This window comes from Apteryx rowi, unplaced genomic scaffold, assembly GCF_003343035.1.
Source record: "Apteryx rowi isolate R43461 unplaced genomic scaffold, aptRow1 scaffold_159, whole genome shotgun sequence".
In the NCBI taxonomy this organism is placed as follows: Eukaryota; Metazoa; Chordata; class Aves; order Apterygiformes; family Apterygidae; genus Apteryx; species Apteryx rowi.
Window position 1 is genome coordinate 1,533,464 of NW_020447852.1, and position 14,774 is coordinate 1,548,237.

Below are 14,774 nucleotides of genomic sequence, written 5' to 3' on the forward strand. Positions count from 1 at the left end.
TCCAGCCTGTCCGTTTTCCTCAGTGCAAGTGTTTATACATCCTTTTAAAAAAAAAAATAAATTAGGGTCTAATCCAACTCCCCCTGAAATTGTTGGCTAGAAGCTGGGTCTTTTGGCTCTTGCTTGAGATAATGCTTTGACCACTGTGGAGAGGAAGCGTGCATCAAGCCTGACAACTGTCAGATCCTGTAGCCCTTTGCTTGTCTTAGCCAGGAAACACAGTCCAATTTCTATGCTCCTGTGGTTTAACTGACAAGCTGATTTCTCAAGCCCCTTCCTAAATCTTGATTCAAACATGCTTCTTTCTCAGGGAAGTTTCTTCTACTTACAAATAGATATGATGTTGCAATTCTGAGGCTGGTGTTGTAAAGTGGGTTTTTTTGTGATGCTTTTTGTCCCTGTTCTTACAATGACAGCAGCAACAAGGATGTGGGCCACAGCATGTATTACTGCTGCTGCTCTTTTTAGCAGGTTATCAACCAGAAAATGGCTGGAGTTAGATGACACCATAGTAAAAATGTGACTGCCCTGATTACCTTAGGCCTCCCAGAACCACTAGCATCCACACATCTAGATAAAAATTTATGAAATAGGGGGAAATGAATAAATGTATGTCCATGTGCACATTTTATTGTGTTATATTATATTTAGTGCAAAAATTGCTTGAGTGACCTCATTGAGCACTTGTATAATGAGAGCACCCTTGTGAAGTTACAGCTGTTTTGAACTATTAAACGTTCATAAGCCAGACATGATTTTCCCGCAATGCTTCTGCTAAATGAGTGGCTACATATTGCATTAGCATTCCCAGATGCCCTCCCTCAGCTCAGGAAGCCTGGGGATAAAAAGACAGGAAGGCCCTGGGATGCACTTCTGTGTCTGAGAACTACAGTGCAAATCACCCTAATTGTTTGTTAGATGAACAATGATCACTAATTAACATTGTTAAAATGTCATCAATGATCACTAATTAACATTGTTAAAATTTGTTAACAAAGGAAATTTAACAATATCTTAATTAGGAAGGATTTCTAATTTGTGATATAGAGCATGTTAGACAAACAAGGCACAACTCTCCCTTTGTTTTTCAGCTCTGTGGCAGGAGAGATTACATGATATGACACAACACATTCAGCATTTGCCGTTTATCATTCTACATCCTCTACACACTTGTGCTGTATAATTACAGCTGGGGCTAATTTTACCTGTGTTATTGTTTGCCCTGTAATTTAGAGAGAATAGGCCATGCTGATGCTACGTGATTTAGTCTGGGGCAAGCAGCTGGCTTTTTGCCACAGGACTACTGCTCACATGTTACTGCAATGAAGTGCATGCATTGCAAAATAAAAAGAACCTTTCAGTGTTTTAATTTACTTAATGATATAGTGTAAAGGTAGCAGCTTTCTTCAGGTTTTCTTTTTCTAAATGCAATTTATCAGCCACTAACCTTTCAGGGTTGTGTTCTACTTCAAAGCCACTCTACATTGTTGGAAAAAGTCCCCTCCTATTATCTATTACTTAATTATTAAAAAGCGTCTACTCTGTTTTCATAAATTATCTATATATCAAGGATGTTGGCATATGAGAAAGACACGCACGCATAAATGCACACAGGCTTGGGAAGATTATGAAGTTAATTATTCCTGATGGAAAATTAATAACTAAAAGAAACTGAAGATATTTCAGATAGTCCTGGAGTCAGACATTAAAAATATTTTGAGAACTTCGGCAGCAAAATATCTTTAAAAGTAGCACAGAGAAATTGGCACTGTTGCCTTTTTATGCTCTGCCTGGCAGAACGCTCCAAATAATTGACATAGTTCTTGAAGAGAACGTATTTATTGCATAAATAAATGCAATAAAGTGCATCTCTAATAGAATCCCTGTTACTGGATCAGAGGGAACTTTATTTGCCTATTCGTTTTGGCGGAACTGATGCACAAATTCTGGTTATAGTGAAATACGGCCTAATGGTTAAGGCTCTGCTTATTTTTATGTCTAGGAATATAAAAACTTCCTGCTTCGGAGCAGACCTGCCAATCTGGACCAGGCTCTAATTCCAAATGTTACGCAGAGATCATGTACGTGGGGTGATGAATCATCCTTCCTCATCCCTGTTTGTGAGATGCTCCCGCATGTTTTCATGCTCTACAATCCTCCTCCCATAGGCCTGGAAAAATCAGGATTTGGGTTTGCATGGGAAACCTCTCCGGGGCTCATGGGCTGTGCACCCTCCTCTCCTCTCCTGCCTCCCCAGCCAACCTGCTCAGCAGCTCTCTTTCCCCAAAGCAGCCCTGCGGGGGCGAGAGGCCTTGCTCCTCCTGGAAGCTGCTTTCCACATCCAGATTTCCCGGGAAGGCTGGCAGGAAGCGCCTGCTTCCTCCCAGGGACACTCTAAGCGAACCGAGAGTAGCACGGGGTGACCCACTTGCGCCGGGGCTGTGCAGGGGAAGGAAAAGCTCCTCCGGCCCCTTGGGCAACACACACAATCACGGGGCAGCAGACTGTCATGCACCAAATGGGTCAACTCCTTACCCTTAAGATTAGCTCAGGGCCTGATGGTTAGGGCGCTTTTCTGGAAAATGATGCACAGCGGGTTCAAATTTCCCCAGGGAAGCAGGGGAAGGCAAACTTAGACTGTTCCCTTTGCTCTTCTTACAAGCACCAAATGCTGTGTCTGGGGTTTCACACAAGATTTCCTGTCCTGTGTTTTGTTTTCAGATTCTGGTTTAGCAAGAAAGTAAGAGACTGAAAAGCTAAAATTCGGTTCACTGCTTTTTTCTTTTTTAATTCCCTGCTTGCTTGGGGAATAAAACCATCAAAAGTAATTAGTCTCAAGGTCTTGTCTTGTCTTCCTAAAGTGTTATTGGAAAACCAATAACACTTGTTTTGCTAGGAATGACATTGTTTGGCTCCAGTTATGTAGGGACATTTACCTTGTCTCTTCTTTCCCACTCTTACGAAACACGTCTTAATGCAGTGCTGCATTCGGGCTATTCTGATATTTGTTCTCAGTTAGAAGGTTTTCTAAAAAAGATGCTACCCTTTTCTAGACCTTGTTAAAGTGGCAGCCTGCTGCATGTCTTCTGGAACTTGCATTTACTCAGACTTAGCTGACCATGTTAGCACTGAAAACAGTATGTATTGGTGCTTTAACTTGGCCTCTAATAAAAGTATTTTCTTTTTTATTTTAGTAGTATAATATTAAACTCTGTTCTTGAATAAATCTGTTTGTCAACTAATCTTTTTCTGCTTCAGATACTCCAATTATTTTTGAGGTTCTTCTGAAATGATATTGTGAAATTTTAAGCTTGCTGTACCTGAAACGGTCCTTCGCACCGGAGACCAAGGGTATACCATTTTTATTCCTTTCTCTTCATCAGGTTCACCACCCCCTTCTGTGCAACTCAGAATGGTCCACCTGGTTCCCAAAGCTCTCCTCTGACTCACTGTGTTTTGCTATGTGACCTTCCGTCTACCTCTCCTGCCTCTTTGGCCTGTCCCTCATTGCACTCTGCAGCTGGTGCTGTTGGCTCTTTGGACAGCCACATGACAGAGATGTCCATTTTTCCAACTAGATGCATGGCCTTTATTTAAACAGCCCCTAAGTTACTCCTTTTTCTCACTACAGTTTTGACATTTTTGACAAATGGTTGGTGCACAGGGTCTTAAGCATTTAGGAGAAAATTCTGCCGTACTCACTCTTGTCCTTGTGTCATGGCCCAGTTTCACCAGTCTGTTCATACCTATCCTGCTCTGGCTACAGATGTCAAGGCCATCAGGAAAAGCTGTTTTGAGAAAATACTCCCTTTCCTTTTCCCCCTACCTCTGCCTTGGGCTTGATATAGGAATAAAGGGAAACTTTAGGAAAAAATGAAGGGGAAAAAATTATCAGGTGAAACATTATCTCAGTATAATCACCAAAGGGATATTTAGAATACAGTATAAATTAGACTTTTCCTGCTGCACTTTGAAATGTTTTTTTCTATAGTTAGCATGGCAATTTGAGTTACTTTATTTCAAAATATGTTGTATTAAGTCATTCCAAGTCCTATACATTACAGGTTAAATTTACTGCTGGCCTTTAACATTGTGCTACATTAGCTGCATTATCAGCTATACACAAAGGTACACAGAGGTATCTATGAATGTCACGCTGATTTTCCTGAATTCTATAGAAACCTAAGGGTTTACAATAGCTGCATTATTAGTTTTCTACAGTATAGCCTTGCTTTTTGTTTACAAATGAACCCTTTAATAATTTCTACTCTCAAATTGTTACCTTCCCCTGTATTTTAGTGATCAGAAATACACCTAAAGTACACCAATGCACAAAACAGCAATCTCTTGAGAGTAGGCGTTTTTGGTCTATTCGGAAGTAAAGAACTGATGTACTAAATACACATACCTAGCACTACTTTATACACCACAACTACTTCTACATAATACACTTCAGATTCTGAGGGAAATAAATAAAAGATCATTTTTTAAAAATAAGCAACTAACTACTGTAGACTGTAGCTGCTTCAGTTTTCTCTCTCCATTCCAAAATAGGAATGGAGATAGGGAGAGGATAAGAGATCCTTTTTCTCCCATATTGTCAACATTTCCAGAAACTTCAAATAATTATGGTTTACCAGGAAGAGGTGGCTGAGAGCACCGGGTAAGGGTGGATTGTGCTTTGTAAGGTTGGGACTGGCCCACAGCAAACCCTCTCCAATGCCGAAACATGTTTTCTTAAGAGAATTCCATAGCAGCAAAATCAGCATTTGCCAACTGTGGTTTCAACAGAAAAAAAAAAAAAAAGGGATGTGTTTCAGTCCCCTTCACCAAACTCCCTATTGCCCCCATACATACTTACCTGCATAAAAATATATTTAAATAAATGAAGACAATGATTAGTTATAATATGATGATACTATATAAAAATAAACGTAAGGTAGTAATAATGTACCTGAAAAAATTTAGTTGTATGGGCAAGTTGCTGACAGATGGCAACAATACTATTGACTCTAATGGGAGATGGTGGAGAATGGCAATGAAGGATCATCTGGGCCATCATCAGGCACAGATGCTATAAGAAGAGGGGAGGCAAAAGAGGTTCAGGTGTAACAGATTAAATTCCACTTGAAACAGAAGAAGCAGCATCAGAGGTCAATGGGCTCTTTAAAAAAAAATCACATGAGAATTAACAGCTTTGCTTCTTTTGTTTGTAAAGTTCTTGATGAACTACAGCAGCCTTGGAAATCTTTTTCTTTATTTTCAGGCTTCAGTCCATGTTCAGATATATTTCCAGCACAAACTGAATTAACTACACGTCTTCACTAACTATTTAGAAAGACTTTTAACTATTAGTTCTTGCATTCCACGTTCTCATTGCTTTCTCTCCTCTTTCTGCCTTTGCTCTTCTTCAACAGGTTCAACTTCCTGTAACTCATCATGTGATTCTGTAAGGTCCCAAATATTTCTCTTCTGTTTCATCAAAACCAGCCTTTCATCCAAGGCTTACTGTGTGAGCTACATCATCATCTTTGCTCTCAGACCCTCTGGAGCTGTGAATGCACTCCTTCCACACTGCCTTCCAAACACCATTAATTGTCTTGCTAGTTACCAAGTCCCATGCAGCAAGAACGTTTTCCAAGACATGTTGGATGTTGAAACTCTTTCAAAACTCACTTAACCAATATTTGTCTGGCTTGTCCATCACTTCAAGTAATTGCATCAATGTTTGTTGTAAATAAAACATTCTAGAATTAGCAATTACTCCTTGGGCTGGTGGTTGCATAGCCGAGGTTGGTGGCAAAAACACAACTTGGATGTTGGGATGCAAATCCCCCGGGTGAGCTAGACGGCTAAGGGTGTTATCCAGAATCTGCCAGGCTTTAAATGCCAAGTTATTCACATGACAATGCTCTTCACCTTCATGGCTAAAGCAGTTCACTAACCAGTCTTTTGTAATGCTGGAAATTACCCATGCATTTTTATTTGAAAGCCAGGGAACACATGACCAGCGTTGGTCCCACGAGCCTTCAATACCCTTGTTTCTTGTGAATGATTGCCTGCAGCATTACCCCACAGTATGTGAGCTGTGCTGTGTTTTGCTGCCTTGAAGCCTGGAGCTCACTTCTCCTCAGAAAAGATAAAGGTTCCTAGTGGCACAGATTTCCAAAAGAGTCCTCCTTCCTCCATGTTGACTGTTGCCTTGCATAACAATTTTTTGTAAATTTTCAGTGGTTTCTGCCAAAAAATACCAGAAAGTAGTGGGGCAGAGCTCTGATTTTTGTCCTCTGTCTGCACTGAGAGCATTTTTTTTGTTCAATGGCTTCCTCATATGACCAGTTATCTCCATGGATAAACCACCTGTTTTGCACAATTTTTTAATGAATCAGCATTTCAGTGTATTGATCTTGTGCTAGATTCATCCACATTATACACACACCAAGAGCTGATGCAGATTCACCATTTGCCAGTCTTCATCATATTTCCATCTTTGTTTCTAAGGATAATAACTTCCATGGGCATTTTATTGATATTTTCTTTTAGGGCTGAAACACTTTTTTGATGCCACTGGGCTGCTCTTAGGGATGTTGTGTGCTGAAATACTGTAAAGTAAAAGAGTCTGCTGGACTACACAAATAAATAATTTGAACACAGTGCGTCCCTGCTAAATTCACATTTAACCCACAATCCCTCTTGCACTGAAGCTAAAATACATGATCTGTACTGCCATCCTATTGCGATTCTTTGTAATTTCTACTTTTTTCATTGTTTGGATTCTTTCCCCCCCTAAATCATTCCTAAATCCTCCTTGGTGTTTGTGAATTTGGTAGCGGGGAGGAAAGAGGTCTAAAAGATAAATTGTGTAGGTGTGAAATCAGCAATGCAGGGATTTTTTTTTTTTTTTTTGAGGGGCTTTTGTAGGAGCTGCTCATGTGTGAGAGTGAGGTGCTCAGTTTGCTGAGCGTGCAGCTCCTGCGTGCTGTTAGGCCAGGCTGCTGCATACACAGGTTAATTTAACAGACGAAGAGCAGAGGGTGCAAAGGGGAGAGTTACTGCCTCATTTTTTGGCTGGAAAAGCACTGGTTGACCAAGCTGTAGGGCTGTGTTACCAGAGAGGTGCCGTGAGGGAATGGGATGGGAGTGCTGGGTGAAGGGAACAGGTGCAACAGGGCTTCGCTCTCCCTCCTCCTGCTGCCCCCAGGCCCTGACCATAGTCATTTTGCTCTGGCATATTGCGAGGCCCTGAGCTGAGGCCGGGGAACTTGCAAGCTATACAGCAGCATGCCAGTTTGATGGTGGGAACAGCCCAACCAGATGTAGGTTACCCCACAGCCCAGCCTTTACTCTGGCACCTCTAAAGGCCACGGCAGTGGATACAGCATCTAGCACACTTTGTATCACGAACAGAAGAAAAAAAAAATCCATAAAGAGAGTGTGAGTTAAAGGAAAGTAAAGACAGAGAGGCCAAAAGGAAGAAGTGATTGCTAAAATGAAACCCAGACCTCCCGTTGACCTGCAGGTAACTGAGGAGAAAGGCAGCACGTTGGAGCTCGCCCCTTATCCCCTGCAAAGCAGGATGGCGTGCAGACGGGCTGCTATGCCTGGGTGCCCTGCCCTGAGAGATCAAAACTCAAATCATATCCGTCAGGTCATCTCCCAAAACAAAACAAGAAACAAACCTAACAGCAAGCCTGTATGAAGCTCTCATTTTCCATGCTTAATTCAGATCCTCTTAAATCGACTGAAGCTGATTTCTAAGTGAAAGATGAAAGTAAACCCTGGAAGACAATTGTTGCTGCTATTACAAGAAATATTTAAATTCTGAGAAACCTTCCCAAACTCTTCCAAAATAATCATTTTCTGATGATGCAGCAACCTGTCCATGGGGGACAATTTATAGGTGTTTCAGAAAAAAGCAACGTAGAAGCACGGAAGAAATATTACTTAGAAAAATAATAAATGTCTCCTGCATTTTACATGTTGAAAAGGTTTGACTGTAAATTCCATTTTTGACATTCATCCCAGAGCCACTTTAAAGGCAACCCACAGACTCAACAGGGAGACAGTAAACACTAAATCATAATTACCTCATAAAAGGGGAGCCTGTTTCTCTGAATGCCTGAGATCTGGTTTTGTTTCACAAAAATATCATAAATCTATTGTGTTCTACCCAGTTTTATTTAAGGCCAATTAGTGCTTATATTAAAAAGAAAAAGAAAGAAAAACAGAAACAACACCTTCTAAACTGTCATTTGTATAGATATGAAACACTGATTCTCTGCTCTCATTAAAGAGCTGTTCATTAGAGGACAGCATGTTCCACGAGAGCTGAGGTCTTACATTAACAGTGAACTATGGAAAATCTCTCCCATTTGGCAGCCCACATTAACATTTCTTCAGCAAAGGGATTTCTTTTTAATGTGATTTAGTGCTGTATGCATTACTGTACAGAAAAAAATATTTTTCAACACAGTCTTGACTTGGTTTTAATATCCCACAGGGTGACATCTGACACTGTACTGAGAGAATAACACCTCTCTGGGTAATCTTTCCAACAGAGCCTGAAAATGAGCAGTCTGTGCCATTAATATGGCCAATGTAATTAGCAGAGCAGTATGACTGATCTTTTTTTTTTTTTTTAATCAACATTTCCTAAAGCTATTTCTCCAACTGAAGTTACTGTAGCCTGTGGAGCCACAGAAAGCTATACTTGAACATACTCAAATAGGTTGCAGTTTTGAAGCGCAAGTAGGGAGCATCAAAGATAATGTACCTGCCTCCCTTGGACGTGATTTCTGAAAAAAGCTCATCATCCAGTTACCAAGATATTTAAAGAAATGTTTCTAGGTGAAATTAGTCATTCCATAATCATTTTTCAAGGCAAAGGAGCCTTTGTATATATTAAAAAAAAACTAAAAGGAGTTTAAGTTCTAGTTGTCAGCAGCAGCCAAAATTCTGGGGGAAAAATATCCACATTTTATTTTCAGATTTGTTGGGACTCTAGTTTTGACCAGTCTTGATATAATCATATGATTATATTGCGCCTATATTTATTCTGCTTGTGTAGGAATGACCCTTTTCTTAGATGTCCTTACTGGTGAATTTGCATTCAGAGAGGTCAGTGGACCACGTATCACTTCACATCACAAAAATAACCAGAGAATCCTTCTGGAAGGGCTGAGACCCGCCAGCTGTCACGTGGTCCTGCTGCAAGGCAGGCTGACAGCGTGACTTCCTGGGAAGGGTTTGCCAAATGAAACGGCTGGCATTAGTGCACCATCCCCTGAGGCACAAAAACACCCGGGATCCGGCTGGCATGCCAGGAACCGGGACAGAGGCGGATGGGGCAACGCCTGCCGTGTTTGCCTGGATGTTGCTGGCCTTCAACACAATTCCTTGGCAGGGCTGTGTTGCAGAAGAGATGAGGATGATGATGGCTGTCAGCACGTGAAGAGCTGGACATGGTTGATGCCTGTTCTCACCTTCTGGGAGAAAAAAAAAATTGGCAGCAGCATGTCCTAGGATGTTAAAACCATATTGGTTCTTCTCTAACAACACAATCACATTTCCTTACGAGATACAGACTCTGTGTGGGGTATGTCTCTTTTCAGAAAATATCTGAGTTCCTGATGATTTCATTGACCTTCCATTTGCAGTGTAGTTGGTTCAAAACTGTTGTATCAGAATTCAGCAGTACTAAAGCACCATTTTCTTTATGAAACATAGCTAGCAAAAGATAACGAGATCACCTAAATGAATGCAAAAGCCTCAACTCAAAAGTAGGTTATTATAGCGATAGACAAAGGTGTTAGGCAAAACCTGGTAAACAGCCAATACAGTACTAATAATTACTATCTCCTTCAGCTGAGAGAAGTGATCATGAATACATTCAACATTGCAAATACATAGGGCAGATAGGCTAAAAGAGCAATGTCATTAGGATTGTACTGATCATTAGGTCTTAGTATTGTTCTGTGGGAGTATTATTTCGAGAAGTTTGATGTAACTGTATTGAACAGCCTTAAATAAGAAAACTAAGAAAAGGAAAACATCAGTATTTTAAGACTATTGCTTACCAGATATATTTTTAAATGTAGGTTGGATTCAGAACTGGTGCAAGAATATGGAAGTTGTCTGTGTAACATCGAGAGCAAGGAGACAGCAATGAACAAACCAGGTCCTTCACTCTTTGGTGCTGAAGGATGAAGCCCCCTTAACAGAGAGGCAGCAAGGTTTAGTGGATCCAGGATGGGATGGAGTAAGCCCAAACTCAGTGTCAGTGGAGGTGTTTCCACTGAATTCCCTCTGGTGGGTGGATTTGGCTCTAATTCTACTCTTGATTTGATAAGAAAATCCATCTGCTCTGTCTATAGAATTACTGTTGTTCATGTCACATACAACCTTAAAGAGGCTTTGAAGGACTTCCTTATATGTGAGCAAATTTTTACTCTCATGAAGACGTAGAGCCTTTAATCTCTGATCTTTTATTATGCAAGGTGTGGTTTCCATCAAGTTCTAGATGAAGAGCACAGAAGGAAAGCTAGCTGTCTGCTTTGATCCATCATTATGGCAATGCTTGGCCCTGGATGGTTTCCCAGGAACTAGAATATTACAGTTAAGCTGAAATTAACTTTTCTCCTTCTCTCCCTCTCAAAAAAAAGAAAACGAAAAGGAAAGAAGAGACTGCTTGTGTGAAGTTTCATTACCTTATTTCAGAAATGGCATAATAAAGCAAGTTACATTTACACAGCACTAAATGCCATATTCCTATTTTTCTTCCTTTATCACTTATTAAAAGAGTGCAGCAGAGAAGGAAAACTCTTATCATTTTCCTCAGGACCATTATAAATCTTTATCAGTTAATGTTTTAATGTTTCTCAGTTAATTATAGATCTTTATCAGTACAATCTTTATCAATTAAGCATTCCAAATGCAAAAAGTGTTAGCACATATTCAGACTACTAAGCATTACTATGTAAAAATCCCCTAAATGATTTATTTTTAACATTTTCATTTGAAAAACAATATATTAGCAAACACCTTCAATATCATATTTGCTCACATGATGACATCACGCTGTGATTAAAGTCCTTGATTTGAAACAGGCAACAGACTGCCAGCAGCTCTCAAACCATCATCCCAGGCACTGAGAGCATTTGGGGGAGAGGGGAAAGCAAGGAGGAGGGAGGGTGAAGAGTGGAGGAAGTATGTGTCTGTGAGGAAAGAAAATAACATCATCAGGTAAAACAAAAAGGCTGCTCACAAAAAAAAATCCTTTGCTGTATTCCATCAATCTATTCAGGCATCGGGGGCATGAAGAAACCAAGACTGCCTACATTCATACACATAATATTTCTTTCAGAAGGCCCTGCAGGGGAGAAAATGACATCAACAAGTTACCTGATAGGCAGGTATCTGCCTATAGATAGGTAGAGTGTTGTTTTTTAACATGAAAAAAAACAGATAGAGATCATAGGATAATTCAGGGCAGAAGGGAGCTCAGCAGGTCTAATCTCCTGCTCAAAGCAGGGACAGCTGTGGGATCAGACCAGATTGCTCAAGGCTTTATCCAGTTGGGTCGTGAAAACCTCCAAGGATGGAGACTGCACAACCTCTGTGAGCAATCTCTTCCCCTGCTTGACTGTCCTCATGGGGGCAAAAAGATATTCCCTTATGCAGCCAGGGACCACATTTTGTTTTTTCAGTGCCTGGCATAACAGTGTCCTTGCCTACAGCCAGGGCCTACTGCAAAATAAAATAAGGGAAGATGAAACCAGTGATGATGAGAGACATATATATCAATAATACTACTGTGCTGTGGAGTTAAGCCCTCATCCTGTTAGCAGGGGCATGAAAAAGTGACTGAGTTGTGTTTAGCTGAAAGTTTTGACAGAGAGAGTCTGGGCTTGGAGGCTTCAGCACGATCCCAGCACCTCTCCTGCTATTCCTCTTTTGGTGAATGCAACAGCCTTAACATGCACACTCTGTCCTTGCTAACTGTAGTGTTAGACTTTATGCTCATTCTTCCACCTAGTTTTTGAGGACAATCTGAGGGGGAATATGTGCCCACCAGGCAAGCCGATACAGGAGTCAGCTTAAGGAAGTAACAACTCAGTAACATGGATCTTAAGGGCTCATGTGGTGTAGGTACTGAAGCTTAATGATAAGGGTTGCTAATTATTTCTCTGCTGATCACAGCATAAGGCTCCCATAAGGCTTATCCATTGAAACTGAGTGTCTTAAGAACTAGAGGAAGATGCTACCCCCATGAGTATATGCCTGCTGTTGCTGGTAGATTTTTCCAGAATTTTGCTTACTTCAAGTTCAAATTATTTCAAGCAATTAAGTTCCATGACTTGTCTTTCTAGGGAAAGTTCTTTCAGAATGACATGGATTTTTCTATCACCTCAGTTCCTAGAGGTCATAAGCAGGATAGATAACTGTTCTGCTAGCCACTGTACAACTTCAAAGAGTTATGCTGTCTGGAAGTTTCTACAATCCACATTTTTATCTGTTTTAGCTAATGTAAATAGCTGTGCTAGGGAGCATGTGAAAAGGGATCGGTTCTGAGTAGGCTTGTCTTGCTTGCAAAGCCAGCCCTACGCTGTTTTTGATTCAGCAGCATGACTAAAGCAGAGTGTCTTCATTTACTGCAGGAGGACCCATCTGTACTAACACGGGTAAAAGCATTATAAGCTGCTAGAATACAATGCACCAATGTAATTAGTTCACTTGTAGCTGGCCCCTTAATTTAACTAATTGCTGCTAGTTATACCCACTGGCCCCAAGCAGTTCCCCCAGAAGAAAGTGGTCGGGGAGGCAGATTCCTGCATGCTCTCCCTCTCTGCCCCCTCTTGTCCCAGGGTGAGCAAGGAGCATCCTGCCCTCCCACTTGCCGGCGCAGCCGGCAGTGCCGGCCTCCTGGCCCCGCAGCCCCCACATCCCCTCCTGGCGAAGCGGATCCGCCAGGCATCCTTCCCCCACTCCTTCCCTATCCCCAAGTGAGGCTGACGGATTGGGCGCTCTGCCAGCATCCGAGGCACAATTACAGTCGCACATGCTGAAAGTTGAGAGCAAACGAGTGGGATTTATTTTATTTTGGGGAGTAACAGATGAGGGAAAGGGGCTGGAAGGCTTTTAAGCAGTCAAGGCCTCTGACAATACAGGATCGAAAGCTATGCACCGTATTTCACATAATTCAAGGCCGGACTGCATGCATGTGTTATTAGTTCTCAAAACCATTGTGTACAGCAATTTCTCCATCCCCAGTGAGCTTTTCTGGCTGGAAAGCCAAAGGAATAGTTGGTACCAAGCCAAAGCAGTTTAGGAATTTTTCCTGAAGGAGGGAGGGAGAGAGGGGGAAAAATGTAGAGCAGAAAACAAGAAGAGCTCTTCTTTGAGGGCATTACAGGCTCTGATAATGTTTCCTAAATTTCCAGCATTTTCCCCTCCAAACTCTCTCTTTTTGTCAGGAAACCCTCCCTCTCTCCAGTTCAGTGACAAATTAACATTAGGACAACGTGCTCCGGCTTAGGGTAGTGCCTGCTTCTCACCTCCTAGGGACGGATTGGGCACAGCTCCGGGAGAGCGGCAGCTGGGGGATGCTCTGACAGATTCCAAGGTCCTCGCAAATCAGGAGAAATCCGTTACCACAGCTTTGACAGATGTCTTAAGCTCATCTCTGGAGCTTAGAAGGGAGGTGAGGGAGGAGGAAAAAGGAGGAGAAAAGCTGAAAGCTTTTCAAAGACTATTCAAACGGAGGCTTTTTTTTTTTTTTACAAGGCGAGAAATTAAGATGGGGAAAATACTTTAAACCAAACGCTTATAAATTTATAGCTTCACTTTAACCACAGCTTTATTTCTCTGTCTGTCTCACACCATGTTTCCATTATTGTCAGTAGAATGAACTGCATGCATGCCAAATCAGGTCATTCACAAATATAGAACGAACGTCTGTCATTACAGATTTAGCACTCTGACTACAGCATATCCCTTCTGTCTATAAAAATCCTGATCCATTAGCAGAGCAAGCTCTCTGCATGTCAGCCCTTTAACACTCCATGCACCTCAACAAACTGGAGATGCTCCCTTCCTTCAAAAGGCAAGCCTATGCATTTGCTCAAAAATGATGGCAGTGCCTGTGGGCTATGTTCATCCATTCTACACTAAAACCAAATTTCTTGACGCGAAAATTTACAGCAGGCTGAATCCTGGGTGAGCTCTGCACAAACTCTGTGCAAACCCACACCCAGGGTCACCATCACCCTCCCACCATCTTTGGAGATGATGTAGAGTTGCTGATGCAGAGGAGGAAATATTAAGAGACTTTCCTAGGGTCATCCTAGTTCTACTGCAAGCAAAGAACAGAGCCCAGATCCCCAGATTGTCAGGTCCCTGCTGTAGCCTTGGATCATTCAGTGCCTCAGAGTGTCATGAGTCAGCCTAACAGTTAGATACTTCCTTATACCCATTCAGCTTCAATATGGACCTGCACTATCTAAATATAGTCTCGCAAACTGCTCTTCCAAAATGTCCCCGGATCAGCAGCATTTGGGGATCCTTTAAAACAAAGCATCACCTTGGTGCAATAACTGATTTTCACCGTAAAACACTGATGGTCAGGAAACACTGATGATCAGGAAACAAATTCACGCTGGATGAAGAAAGCTGCCCCCTTTCTTTGCTCTGAGCTGCCTTGTGTCTCTGAACACTGCAGCTTTTCCTGTGAGATCCATGCCCCCTCGGGGCCAGGGCCACGAGGAACCATGTGCGAG